At 57.0% G+C, this 14172-nt stretch overlaps 1 long non-coding RNA gene across 1 annotated transcript; it reads left to right on the forward strand.

Annotated features, from left to right (window-relative positions):
• Positions 1 to 4079: 4079 nt before the first annotated feature.
• On the forward strand, positions 4080 to 9823 carry LOC140915087 (uncharacterized). Its single transcript, XR_012160093.2, has 3 exons — positions 4080 to 6407; positions 7533 to 7815; positions 8837 to 9823. It is a non-coding gene; the product is annotated as an uncharacterized LOC140915087 (long non-coding RNA).
• Positions 9824 to 14172: the final 4349 nt, after the last annotated feature.

Genomic DNA, 14172 nt, shown 5'->3' on the forward strand with positions numbered 1-14172 from the left:
ACAGAGGGAGGAGATCTGCTGTGTTCATGTCTAGCCCCTTCCCTGCAGAAGATGGCTTGTTGCTCCTCCCAGATGCCCAGGGTGACTCTAGTTCCCAAAAGGAAAACGAGGCACTGCGCAGAGCTGGCCTGAGCCCTCCCCACCCCCCCACAGGGCTCGCCCGAGCCCTCCTCTCTGAGCGGGGCTGGCCCGAGTTGCTTGGCCGATCCCTGCCTGCCTCCTGCACAAGGCTGGGGTTGCGGCTTGCCTGAGCCCTGCCTGCCCCTTGTGCGGGGAGCTGGCATCGCCGTGCCCCCCTTTCCCCCCGCGCACATGTCCCTCTGCGCCTCGTTTTTTTGACAGAAGTGGGCATTTGTCCTGTTTGCTCTTGCCAACTGATCAAGTCCTCCCCTAGATTGGCCCTGACAGAATTTGGCTCAGAGTTTCTGTAATTTGCCCAGACTGCACTGGCCGGGAGGGCAGTGATAAGGACCATCGATCCTCATGCTTCAGGGCACAGAGTGATCAGCAGCTGGAGTCAGGCAGAAATTCCCCCACCCACCCGACTCATAACAGTGTATGGTGGGTGTTTTACACTTCCCTCTGAAGTGTTTGGTACAACAGTGGGCATTGCCTGGGGCTAGGTGGGATATCAGATTCTATAGGACTGAGATAGGGACGGGCTGACTTTAATCCTCAGTCCACTTTCCCTTTTCAATGGTTTTAAAAGCCTTTAAGTGTTGGTTTTGAGGGAGGCAGCTTGGTCAAGTGGTCTGAGCAGGGCCTGGGAGTCAGGACTCCTGGGTCCCCTTCTTGGTTCGGCCATCGATTCGCTGTGTGCCTGTGGGAAAGCCATGTCACCTGGCCACGCCTCGGTTTTCCCGGGTGAGGGGAATGGGGGCGATGCTGCTTGCCCGTCTTTGTCAAGTGCACGGAGGGCTTTAGATAACCGGTGCTGTAGGAATGCAAAGTAGACTTATGACTCCATAGAACCAGAGGGTCAGAAGGGACCGCAAAGGTCAACTGGTCTAACCCCCTGCCGAGCTGCAGCAGTAGGCATCCAAGGCAGATGCTCTGCAGTCTCCTTTGGAAAACCTCCAGCCAAGGAGCTTCCGTGGCTCCTGATCACTTCAGTCCCACCTCAGAGTCACTCAGCTTGAACACTGGGGGGACAACAATGGAAACTGGGTGTAAATAAAAGAAAAATAGAGGAAACTCCAAGTTTTGACAGGGACAAGGAAACAAGGCAAATCCCGATATTCTCATCTGTAACAGTAGCTGGGTGTCGTTTCTCCTCTGCATTGGATTCCTTTCCAGCAGGGGCCTGCGCAGAAATCAAACCTTTGGAAGGGCGGGACGTTAAAAACCAAGCAATCAAAAAAAAAACAACAAAAAAACCCCCACAGCCTGGATGCACCCAGCAGGAGTGTTATGCAAGGCAGCATTTATATGTAGGTCCTACAAGAAGTGCGTCGTTGCTTTCTGGTGACACACAGGGGCCCTGTGCTGGCAGCTTGTGGGAATAGGTGCTACAGGATGGATGGACTTCCACGGGGAGCGAGTTTGGCAAATTCCCTCCAGTTATGTGCTGTTTGTAACCTCCCTCGCCTGAGTCTTTATCCCCGTCACCCAGGTCTGTTCAGAAAGGGCGCGGGCACGTCTCCAAGGGGGTTAGATAAGGGGACGCTGGCTTTGATGGGCGGCGTCACTGAAATGAACGCGGTTGCTTTTGTAACGATCTGCAGCGCGTGGCGGTTGGGGCCTGGGAGAGCACCGTGAGCGGGGGGAACTGGGGGGGGCAGCGGGTGAGTGTTACATAAAGAGCTTTGGCTCTTGCCTCCGGGGGGGGGAGGGGGGAAACGCTGCCGGATGGTGGCTTTGCCCCAACTCCGGGATGCTCTGGCGCTCTCCCATGGGGGCCCGGCTTCCTGCCAATCAAATGCACCTGCTTGAGAGCAGAAAGCTTTAACAATCCTCGTGCAATATGGCCCAGGCTCTCAGTGTCTGTTGGCGTCCTCCCTTCCCCAGGGGCAGGGGGCGAGTCACAGCACAGGGGTATGTCCAATCCCTTCCTGCCGCAGGTTCATGGGTGGGAGGCCTGGCAGCGTGTGTGCTGCTCGCTCGGCTGGTGTCTGGGGGAATACCTGTACCTTGAACTCAGACCCCTCTCGGTGGGCCCCTGAACCCATGGCTGACCTCCACTGTTGCTTTAAACAGGGCAATTGTTCCAAAATAAAGGTGATATTTTCTGTCTCTTGCATGTGGCTTTGCTGCTTTTTGGGGGCAGTAACACAGTGTCCTTCCGGTGTGTTCTGGCTCCAATCTGGCGTTCTTCTCCACTGCCTGTCCTAAAGGGGCATGGTGCAAGGTAAGGTTGTGAAGTCTCCCTCTAGTGGCTGGCCAAAACACAGGATAAGGGACCTACTATAGCTGCCAGCTAAAGGAGCGCTCCTTTAGCTCAAGGGGGAGAGTGCTGGGCTTCTGGAGGGTTGACGTCCCAGGTCCCTTTATGCTCGTGTGTTAGTGAGCTAGCCTCTCCGTTGCACGGGGATTTGTTACAGGGGAACTGAGCTGTGGAACTCGGATACAGATCTACATCCCAGTGATCACAGATGTTCGTATCCAGAACGTGGTCCCCATGGCAGAGCAGTGGCCGTGTTCCACCCCAGAAGTGCCTGCAGAGTGACACAGGGAAGTGGGAAGTGCCTTGGGACGGAAAGCAGCGTAGAAGCACCAGCTGCTGCTGTTTCTCTCCTTCCCGACTGTGAGGCTAGCTCCAGTCCCAGCACACCTGCATTCTTCAGAGGTTAATCCCTTTGCACACAGCTAAGCTGCCTCTGGGCCCGTCTCACCGCAGAGGAGCGGTGACCTTCGGTTATGCTGGCATGCTGCGGCTGCTCCCCATGGCGTGTTGGATCCGGGCTCTGGTCAGGGGATTATAGCCCTGCTCCAGCTCTGGTCTCTGCATCCTCCAGGCCCTGATTCTGGAGTCTTGGCTCCTGCTTTCACTGGAGCAGGGACAGACCTAGCCTGGCGTCAGGCCCATCTGCTGCCTCAGTTTCCCTTTCAGTACGTCTCTAGCTTCCAGCATGGTTAGTCACTTGGAGGACTTACCCCTCCAGGTAACACTGGAAGGCAGCGTTTAAATCAAATCCAAATCAAGAAGTCAGCCCAACCCAGATCTCCCCTCCCCCCCCAGACTTGGCAGGCCCAGCCCCTTCTCTCTGGGCCGGCCCCCTGGCCCCTCACCGGCTTCACTCCCTCCCTTCATCCCCTCCCCCATGTTGGCACCTCACAGGTTGGCAGCATGGGGGGAAGCCCCCCTTACCCTCTGAGCCCTGGTACCTTAAAAGCTGGGCTAACTGCCCTGTCTGCTTCCCACAGCCTCTTCCTAGACTGCCGGCCGAGAGCTGCCCCCAGGCCTGCCCTCCCTGGAATCTCCCCCCAACTGGGTCTGTGCGGCCCTTACGGCGCCCAGCCGGCCCGGTTCCTAGTCACAGGACCCTGCTCCGGGGTGGCAGGGCTAAGCCCGGCACTGGGCAGCTGAGTGCCAGCCCCCTTCCCCAGCCGTTTGGGGGCTGTGTTACTGGCTGGCGAGAGTCCAGCAGAGCACTGAGGGGGGCGCTGGGCATCTATACACATTTTCCAGCATTGCCGCCACAGAGCCGGGTCTGCGGCAACGCCCGGGCGCGTGAGCCCACGTGGCCCTGCTTTTTATGATGGGCAGAACCAAAGATCCAAATGGCCTCACAGCATGGGCTGTCTGGGCTGTGGATCCAGCTTGAAACAGCCCAATGGTCCATGGAAACCCAGTGTCCTGGTTGCAGCAGTGACCTGGGTGGGAGACCGTACCCCAGGAATACAAGACACTGTGCAGTACAGGGTCAGCCCCAGAGGCTGGGGTGTCTGGCAGATTAGGTTCAGAGACCTGAACACCTGCCTTCTGATCCCAGCCTCAGCGGACGTCCCAAAACTAGAGGACGGGTGGCCCGTGCAATGTTTATTGGTCAAGCTGCTGCTCCCTTCTCCTGCGTGCTCAAGGGTCTCACCCTTTGCTTGAAACTCACTATGCTGCTTTTCTCCTGCCCAGTCCTGCAGCAGGGAGTTCCACAGGCTCACATGCTGTCCCAGGGCAGCAAGGTTGCTGCAGGCGGCACCTTTGCGCTGCACTTGCCTCGGGACCCCATGTTGTATTGGAATCCCTGGGCACGTGGCACCTGCAGCCTGATCACCCTCTGGTGTGTTTACTGGGGGGAGAGGGGAGTTGTTTGATCTGGAAACTTGAAGGAAAATTCGGGGTGGGGAGGGGCCGGGAACTGCAAGCAAAATACAACGGAGAGAAGGAGCCGAGTGGCAACATGCTGCATACAAACCTGGGTCCGCCTGAGGCTCGGTGTGGGGCTGATCACCCCTATCTGATGAGCTCCCACCTGGCCGATGCTTTCCATGGGATAATCCAGTGCTCACCCCTGGGTGTGTCACTGTGACTTGAACTCACCACTTATCTCTGCCCCTTGCCCCCCCATCCCCGCTCCCTTCTGCAGGGAGCTGGGCTCCCCAGCAGAGGGCGCTCTGCACCCAGAGAAATCAAGGCAGGGCTTCCCATGTCCTGGCTGACCTGCACCAGCTGCTGCTGGGGTGGGCTCCCCCATGCAGGCCAGCTGGGGGGGATGGGAGTGCCGAGGAAATCCTCGCGGGGCTGGTTCTGGTGGGTTTCGGGCTGCATGGCAGGGCCAGCCTGGCACCAAGCAGCCATGTGGGGCCCCGGCGGCCTAGCGTGTCGCTGAAGTCGATGCAAGGGAGGGGACAGTCTGGCTTCCTGGGGCCCACCCACCTGTTGCTGCAGGGTCTGCGCCCATCTCGGTGGCGGTCTGCTCCCCGCCTGACCATCACCACAGCGTCTGGGCCCCACTCACCCATTGCGGCGTCTTCGTCCTGCCCATTGCTGTAGGGTGGGTGCCGTACCTGTCACCGCAGGGTCTGTGCAGTGCCCAGTGTGGTGGGTCCATGTGCCCACCCAGCACCACAGGGTCCATGGCCCAGCCATCACTGTGGGGTCTACGCCAGCCTGTTGCTGTGGGACCCACACATCACCCACAAGGCCGAGCGCCTGGGGGATATCTGAGCACCTGGTCTGGCTGGGCGCTAATCACTGCCAGCCTGAACCTTCGCCCCGAACCCCAGCTCACCTGTGAACCCCAGCTCACCAAGCTAAAGGAAGCAGGAAGAGAGTAAAGGAGGTGCAGGGGCAGCAGGGGAAAGCCCCACCCCATCAAACGAATCCCAGCCTCCCCTAGGACTGAAAAGAGCTCCTGACCCCCCTCGGTCGTGAGTTCTAACCCTGTGCTATTCTGCATCCGGCCACCTCGGATCCCACATGAACAGCTCTGACAGATCCCGACCCAGGTGGGCCCTGCTAAGCCCATCCGACTCCTGGGCCCAGCAGCTGGAATTTCAGCACATTAGCCTGACAGTGACACAGTGCGTTTGTTTCACCAAAGGTCTCTCACAGCTGGGCACAGGCCAGGACTCCCTCCTGCTTTTAGATCCCCCCCCCCCTTTTCTTTCCAGCCATTACAAGCCAGAGCTGAGGGGCCAGGGGAACATGGATCCCCAGGAACCCCCAGATCTAGTTTGCTTTTTGGAAAGTCATTACATGACAGGGAAAAGGCAGGAACCCTCTTCCCCTCTCTCTCCGGTTGGGTTTGGGTCCCGGGCTCCTGCTGGGAATGAAATCCAGCTCTGGGTCTTTCTCTTTGATGGATGTGAAACAGCTGCAGCCTTTAGCCGCAAGTCCTGCGAGGAAGTAATCCGAGACAGGTGGACCATGAGCTTCCTGCACCACATGGAGGCTCCCTCGTGTTCACTCGCATCCCTTTGGTGCAACCGTTGCAAGTGATTTCTGACCCGTTTCCCCGTTGTGAGATTTCTTCTTCTCACTGACGCTGTCTTCCTTTACCGAACGGCTCCTAAAAGTTCGGCTTCCAGCCAGGGCAGGACCAGAGCGGCGGCTCCAAACTCTTGTGGTGAAGAGTGTCGGGACTCGGACCGTCCTCTGGCTCCCGCTTACGGCTCCTGAGATGAGCCGTGGTGCTGGGAGAACTTCTACAGGGCCAGAGTCTGGCTTTGGCTCAGACAAGCCCCTTTCAATGCAGGTTGTTCTCCGAACTAGCTCAGTCTCTTGAGTGGGCAAAAGGTGGGTCCAACAGCTGGAACGGACAAGGGTGGCTCCAGCTGAGGTTGAGGGTGGCTGAGGATTTAGGTTGGGGCCTTGTTTCTTCCAGCCCCAGAAGAAGCATTGGCCCATCCCTGCCCAGCTCTGTCCAGGGATGATGGCAGGAGAGTCACCCATGGGCACGATGGCACCACACGATGACTTCAGCCTTGCCTCGTGACACCGTCACGGCCCAGAAGCGCAGGGAATGAAGGTGGGTCTCTGCATTTCCCCACCAGGGTGTGCCCTGGGAACGTGGGAGGGGGACGTCTGATTGGACCCTAATTTAGGGGTGCGACCCCCCACGAGCAGGCGGAGTGGCCCGCCACTTGGCATCCATTGGGTTTTGAAGAGACGTAGCAAAGGCAGCATGTGGAAAGTACAGGCCCGGCTTTGTTTGCTCTGAGTAGGGACGTTGCGGGTATTCACCACTAGCGCCATAGAACATCTACCCATGAGCCCTTTGCCATGGGGCTACTGGGCAGGATAGTGATAGCCAGGATCCTGCTCCGGCCCCAACGGAGCACAAACCAGGGTTATCAATAGGGTTTCATCCCTCTGGTACATAGCACCCCTGCCTCTGTATCCCCCTCCCGTCTGGACGTGGTTAAAAGGGGTGGGGAATAGCCAAGCTGGCCAGGTGGACACTCCTCTCTGCAGGGCACAGGGACGCTGCAGCGTGGTTCTCGCTCACCTTGGGCTCACTCTGCCAATGCTTTAAAGCTTGGCTAGGGCATCGGGGGTCACAGGATGGCCTCTTGGGGTGCAGGCTGGTGTCCACTAGAGGAGGGGGCATGCTCAGCCCCCTCCTAGCCCTGGCTCTGAGCTGCGGTTTTCAAACCCACGTCCCACACAACAGTCAGTGCTCAGGGCATGAAGGGGGCTGTCCCTGAGTGGAAATGAGCCAGCAGAATCCACCAAGAGTGGCGAAGGCAACGAGACGGTGGAGAAGTCGCTGAGCCGGACTTGGCATTAGCGGCCATGGAGCGGGGCCAGTCGCCTCCGTCAGCACGGACGTGGGATCCAGATGCGGGATGTCCCCAGGGATGTATCTCCCCTGGCGGACGTCCTGGCACCTGAGTGTCCGCAGGAAGGTGCAGATTTTGTGCGGGCAGGGTTAGGTTCGGCAGTCACGCCCGTGATATAGATCCCTCTCTGCCATCACTAGCGTGGAAGTAAATGACTTCTCAAGGTGAAAGGCAGTGGAGAATTGGGCCCCCGGATTACTAACATGAATACAATAGCTAGATTAGATTAGATAGCTAGGCACTGATCTATCTACCTGATATTGTCTGATTGTTTCCCTGTTTATCCGTCTCCACTTGTCTTTTGTACGCAGATGGAAGCTCTATGGGACAGGGACTGTTTTTGTCCAGTGTTCATACAGCGCCTAGCACAACGGGGTGCTGGTCCAGGCCTGGGGTTCCCCGGTATTCCGAGAATACAAGTCAGTCAATCAATCAGAATAATTCCTACTTTTGAACCCCTCTCCCTGGAGCGGACAAGCAGCTGTTAGTGGGGAGCAGTGGAGGAAAAGGGGAGTGAAGGACATTTGGCCTCTGGACTTTTCCACTCCCAGCTGGGAAACTGAGGCAAAGGACGCTGCCCAGCTTCCAGTGGAGGTGGGTGTGTACACGTGATTGATGTGCTTTTGAATCGTGGTGGCGGTGTTTCCCCAAATTAATGCTGGGTTCCTTCACCCTAGTTTTCTTTTGTCATGCACAGATGGGGGGGGGGGGAGGAGGAGGATTACTTCTCAGGGGCACAGTTTTGATTTCCCAGATTTCTGGGTGGCGGGAGCCAGTTCTGTTTTTGCCAGGCCAAGAGGAACCCCCGGATATTGAATCTGGCCTTCAGTGCTCCCAACACCACCTAGCAGACAGGCTACGGTTTTTTCTGTAGGGGGCTGAACCAACCCCCTGGATCCAAACACTCCCACGTGCCTTGAAAGCCAGACTCACAGCCGTAGTTTGCACCGCAGAACCAGAGCTGCTCCCGACATCAGCTGCAGCCCAGGAAGCCTCTTCCGTCCCCTGGTCTGGCTTCATCTGGCCTCATGAAGGCCTGGTCGACACCTAAAACTCGGGGGATGATAATTCCCCACTTAGCTCCAGCACCTTCCAGCCTGGAGCGACCATCCCAGCAAAACTCCCGCTCTCAGTGGGCGACTGGTGACCCAGGCCGGGGAGCGGGGGCTGCGAGCAGGTGACGATGCCACGTGAATGACGGATAGGTTCAATAAATCGCCCCCCAACCTACCACCACCTCCTCGTTCATCTGGGGGCTAATGCGTGTCATAACGGGGACCTAATGAAAAAGTAATGAGCAGCCAGCCAGCGAGATTGACGCATGAAGTCACCTCCCGCCTGTAGGAAAAGCAGCCGGAGCCATGGGGAGAGGCTGCGGACGGCTTTAGTCATCGGGTTCTGGACTTCCCCTACCCCCTTCCTCTCCTCGTGTTTTGCAAGCATCTTCTGCCCATGGATGAAAATTTCATTAACCACTTAAACTATTATCCTAGCGAGCTGCAAAAGCAATAGCTATTAATGACCTTCTCCTGATTGCATTCGGTGCATTTAAATGGATATTGTGTCCTCTGGGCACTAGTAATATGAATGCCTCATTTGTCTGTTTTCCTTTTAGGTCCCCCTGCCCTCTCAGAAAGGCACATTCTTGGAGATGCCCTTGCTAGGCTGGGCTCCACCCCGGGCTTTCAGGGCAGTATCGGAAACACAGGAACAGTTGCATGTCCGCCCCTTCGCTCACTAGATTGACGGGGTCACAGCAGGGCCCCGAGATCTGAGCCACCCTGGGCTTTGGAAAAGAACAGATGTGGATCGAGCAGGCGTGAGCCTGGCTTTTCTGATGGACTTGAACCAGAAACCCAGCTCCAAACACGCCTGAATACTGGGACTTGAATCTCCAGGCTCTCGGCCCGAACTAGAGTCTCCCTCCAGATCCAGAGGGAAGAGGGAATAACGGGCCGTTCCCTGCCAGTATAATAGGCAATCTGATGATTATTGTTACCATCTGCTGGTGTGAGCATAATTGGTCAGAGCCTTTCCTGAGCACTTCGGTACCAGAAAGATGGGAGGAATTCAAAGAGAAATAACAATGATTAAGGAGCCGGAGGGATTGATTTATGAGCAAAGACCTGAATGCGCCTAGCTGGGCTAAGCGAGCAGGAAGGGGGATGGGGACATGATAACCAGCTACAGTAGAATGTTTGAATGGTTGTAAGAGCCAAGGAAGATGGTATGAAGGGGCCCTGGGATGAAATTAAGGAAGGTGGCAGGACATGGTGAGTTGCAGTAGATGGCTCCCTGGGTTGGGTGGCGTGCCAGACGCTGGTAAACGAAAGACACAAAGGTAGAACTTGAGCCGTGTGGAAGCTTGTTTGCTGTATTGGCAACTCTACGAGTTGGGTCAAAAAATCACGAGAATGTCTTAAAAATCAGGAGATTAAAAAGAAATCAGTATTGGCTTCTTTATGTGCCCTTCGGTTTCTGAACTGTTCGATTGCACATGGGTCACCTTTTCAAGCTTTTCTCTGTGACTACGAGGGCTGGAAACGTACTTTTTAAATAAGTGAAAGGTGAGATTCTCATCGCATCACAGGACTCCAGGAGCTAGGGTTTTAAGAAACACACTGAACATCACAGCAGCTGGCAACACTATGCTTATGCCTCTTGTGGCTGCCGGTTCTCTGTAATAAACACCTCATGTTTAAGGTCTGTGCCTCCATAAATCATAACAGAAGGGAAAAAACAAAGGTTGATTATCAGGAATCGCTTTCTTTCAGCTGTACTAGATTGTGGAATGGCCTCCAGGGGAGTGATGCTAAACTGGAGATATTTCAGACTAGACTGGACCAAATCTGAGCAAATAAACCAAAGGACACAACCCCGCATTAGCCTCAGAGAACAGGGCTGGGAGGCCTACATGGTATTTTGCATCTTGAATTGCCAGGGCTCACAATGTAGTTGGAAATTTTCTAGAGCAGAGTTCTAGAGTTTTGACTCTAGAACCCCAATGGGTTCTCTGCTTGATTAAAGAGCGTGCCCGTTGCATTTCCATGGATACACGTAGCTACAAAGCGTGCTTCAGGATCACACAAGACACTGGGCTCCAGATGGGAGTAAGTGGGCAACGTTCTCTGGCCGGTGTGCTACGGGACTCAGACTGGATGATCTAATGGTCCTTTGTGGCCAGGAGATCTGGGAAGAGCTTTAGAGAACCTGGCAGAGCACAAATGACTGATGCCCATGGAATATAGTTGGGGCCAGACCAGGTGCTGCCCTGCAGCATGGGAGGAGGTGGCATGTGTCAAAAGGGACAGCAGCTGGAGACAGCCCTGGTGGAAGCCATGGGCTGATGGCCTGATGGCCTGACTTTCCCCATACGGTCTGGGGCAGCAGAGATTATCTGGGGCCGCCCCTCCTGGCCCGATTCCTGCCAGAGGCGGGAGGACGCTCAGCAGAGCCTGCTGGAGGTTCTGGGCTGACCCAACGGGCGGGTGGCACTCGGAGCCAGGGTGGTGGTTCTCTCTCCACGCGGCACCAACTGCCTGATCCTGCACCCAGGGGAGTCAGTGGGGAAACTCCTGCTCTCCAGGGGCTTTGGGTCAGGCAGTAGCAGTCTCTCGAGGGGGAAAATGACTCAGGCGGCAAAGGCTGCAGCCAACCCGCCAGTGCTAATAGCCACAGACCCTGGGGGGAGGGGTCCCCCAAATATGAACAGGCACCCAGACCTGCCGTTCAATCCACCACCCCTCCTCAATGAGCTGACACCAAATCCTGGATCCCACTGAGGAACAGAGGGTTCCTCCAACCTAGCTGGCTGCAAGTTCACAATCCTTTGTCTCTTGGGGGGGAGGGGGGGACCCTGAAGCATTGCATGCTGGGAACTGTAGTCTCCTTGGGAATCCCCGCTGCATTAAAGCCTAGAGCACCAGCTGTTGGCTCTGTATTATGATCTCCACAGCCCTTGGCACCGAGGCCCTGCCCCCAACTGGACTCTCCCCTGCAGGCTGTGGGTTGGGAGGAGCTGTCACTTCTTGATCCTCACAGGCACCAGGCCGGGGTGATCCCTCCTGCAGAAAGGGAAACTGAGGCAGAGAAGGCCTGCTTTTAGACCGCCTAAGCGCTCACAGCTTCCCCTGCCCATGTGAGTCACAGGGGGCTGCTGCAGGTGCCCAGACCCTCTGAGAAGCAGGCCCCATCGGCCCAGGCAGTGTCAGAATGCAGGGGTTCCTGGCTGCTCAGTGGCCGCAGCCCTCTGAAGTACCCCCCAGCCTAGGATCCCCTGCCCCAAGAAAGCCCCGACCTAAGAAAGCCCCAACCCCAGGAGGGTCCAGGTCCAGCCCTTCCAGCCCAGGCCCGTGCATATTCTCCCCCTCCCTAGATCTCACTCAGACCCCTTCAGCTCCTGATTCTATTCCTGCTCCGCTTCCCAAACCTGACCTCATTCCAGCCCTCACCCCACTCATCCCAATCCAAGCTGGAGCCAGTCCTGCTCTGATCCCATTGCTGATCCAAACCTGATCCCGATCCTGATGTCACTCCAGTCCTGATCTCATTCCAACCTTCCTCCCATCCTAGCGTGACCCTGATCCAGTTCTAATCCCCTTCTGCTCCTGCTACCGGCCCCCAGGGCTGGAGCTGGAGGGTGTTATGGGAGGTGGGTGCTTGTCCCTCACAGGTCACACCGGCAGCATCTGGGTGGCTGTGACTGTAATTACCCCCCTACCAGACAAAATAAACAAAGGCTTAATACGCCACCCCCCCCCCACATGGGGATTAACACAGCCAGGCCAGCCGGCTAGCTGGGCCATGTCCGAGGTTCAATGCAAGAGGGGCTGTTCAGGCCAGTGAAACTACAGGGAGGGGATGGGGTGTGCTGAGGGGGGGAGGCCGGGTGCGGCCCCCTCCCCCAGTGAGCAGTCTTGTTGGACAAGGTCGGCCGACAGGCTGAGTTCCCAGGGGTCCCGCGATTCACTGATTTCGAGGCATGGTGAAAACAGTCACCACTCTCCAAGGCACCTTCCTGCAGCAAGTTCACCGCACCACTTTGCTTTGTTCAAATGGACAGCCGTCCAGCCGGGGGACAGACATGGCAGACAGGGGTAACACATAGCCAGGAACTGACGGCAAGCGACCGACGCGCTGGAATTCACCATTCGAACTACGGGGCAGGTGTTGATGCACGAGGGCTGCACTGGTGCAAATCAGGGCCGGGCCGGGGAGACTGGTTACCCAGGAAGTGGCTACGTTTGGAACGAGCGTTATTGACAAGGAGCAACTCAAGTAGCCCTGCTACCGGTGTCTTTCACCAGCCACAGCCTGGGAGATCCACAGCAGTTCAGCCTCCCGCTCCGAGGAGAGTGAAATATCACCCTCACCTTTTCACGGGTGGAGAAACTGAGAGGATGGGATGGGACTTGCCCAAGGCTAAAAGTGAGTCAGTGGCGGAGCTGAGCTCCTTAACTGCCTAGCCATGCTTCCTTGTGAAGGCCCGCTCTGAAGCCTGCACAGCTCATCTTTCCACTGATGTCAATGGGCTTTGGCTTAGCTTACTCCTCCTTTCCTTGATGTCAATGGCAAAACGTCCCCTGACTTCAGTGAGAACAGGATCAGGGCCGGAGAAGAGAGAGGGGCAGGTACCGTTCACCTCCCCTCCCCCCCTCCAGCCCCCTCCAACCTCCACCTTGGCATATTGCATATCTCCCTGCCATGCCATCAATCGGGGGCTGATAAACAATGGAGGAACCTGCTGCGCAATAAGACTTGTCAGTTGCAGCTCTGCTCTCATAAATTAAAGATGAAAAGGTACAAGGCTCTTGCCAGAAAAATGAAGACAAATTTTTAATAGCTTGCCAAGATGTGGGGAGAGGAAACACTCGGGAAAAATGAATTACGTTTTTATTATGTGTTTTATTATGCTGTAATTGACCAGGATTAGTTGCGAATACAATATATTTCTAAGGCAGCGCAAGGTAAAAAAATGATCCACACGCACGCACGACAGCCCCCGAGTCTGTGGGGCGGTGGGGCCACAAGTGTGGCCTGGGGGCGGCAAAGTCTCCAATTCGCAGGGGAGGGGATGGAGCCAGAGCTGTTGCAAGATGAAGAGGGGTCAGATGCTACCAGGGGCCATCAGAGAGAGCGAGAGTGTGAGAGTGTATGGGGATGGACGGATAGATAGAGGGGGTGGGTGGGGATCGATGGATAGAGGGGGTGGATGGGGATGGATAGAGGGGGTGGATGGGGATGGATAGATAGATAGGGGGAGTGGATGGGGATAGATAGGTAGACGGGGAGGATGGGGATGGATAGACAGATAGAGGATAGCCCTGATGCCCTGTGTGCTGGGAGCTCTGACTAACTGTCCGAGTCCCGTGGTGCAGGGGGGCACCCCAGTCAGGGCTGGATTAACCTTTTGTGAGCATGGTGCCAAACATATCTGTAGGCCCCCATGGGGGCCATGGAGCATGGTGCGGGGAGGTCAGTCCCCAGAGGGAGGGGCCAGCCAGGGGCAATGGGGCATGGCATGGCAGGGGCGGCCCTGCTCTGCCCAGCCCAGTGCGAGGCCACGATTTACAAACCGGCAGTTGCCAGACGCACAGTGGCCTGCCCGGCCCTGTGCAGCCAGCGTGCCCCTTCCCCTGGGGGGCGGGCCCATGCCGCACCACACAGCCCCCCTCCCGCCCAACACACCCCCCCCCGACTCCCTATGGTCAGAGGACCCCCGGACCTGCTATGCCGAGCGCCCCTGCTGACCAACCCTCCCCCACAAATGCACAGCGCCCTGCACAAGACCCCGGCCCAGCGCTCCCCCCCGCCCACAGCCCCACCACGAGTGCCCCGCACCCGCCACAGAACCCGCACTCCCTAGTGCCCCAGCACACACATCTTCCCTGCCCCCTCACAGCCCAGCGCCGCCCCAGCCCACCAGAGACCCACCCCCCGCCTCCTGGCCGC

The sequence above is a fragment of the Lepidochelys kempii genome, chromosome 7 (genome assembly GCF_965140285.1).
Source record: "Lepidochelys kempii isolate rLepKem1 chromosome 7, rLepKem1.hap1, whole genome shotgun sequence".
NCBI classification, from domain to species: domain Eukaryota; kingdom Metazoa; phylum Chordata; order Testudines; family Cheloniidae; genus Lepidochelys; species Lepidochelys kempii.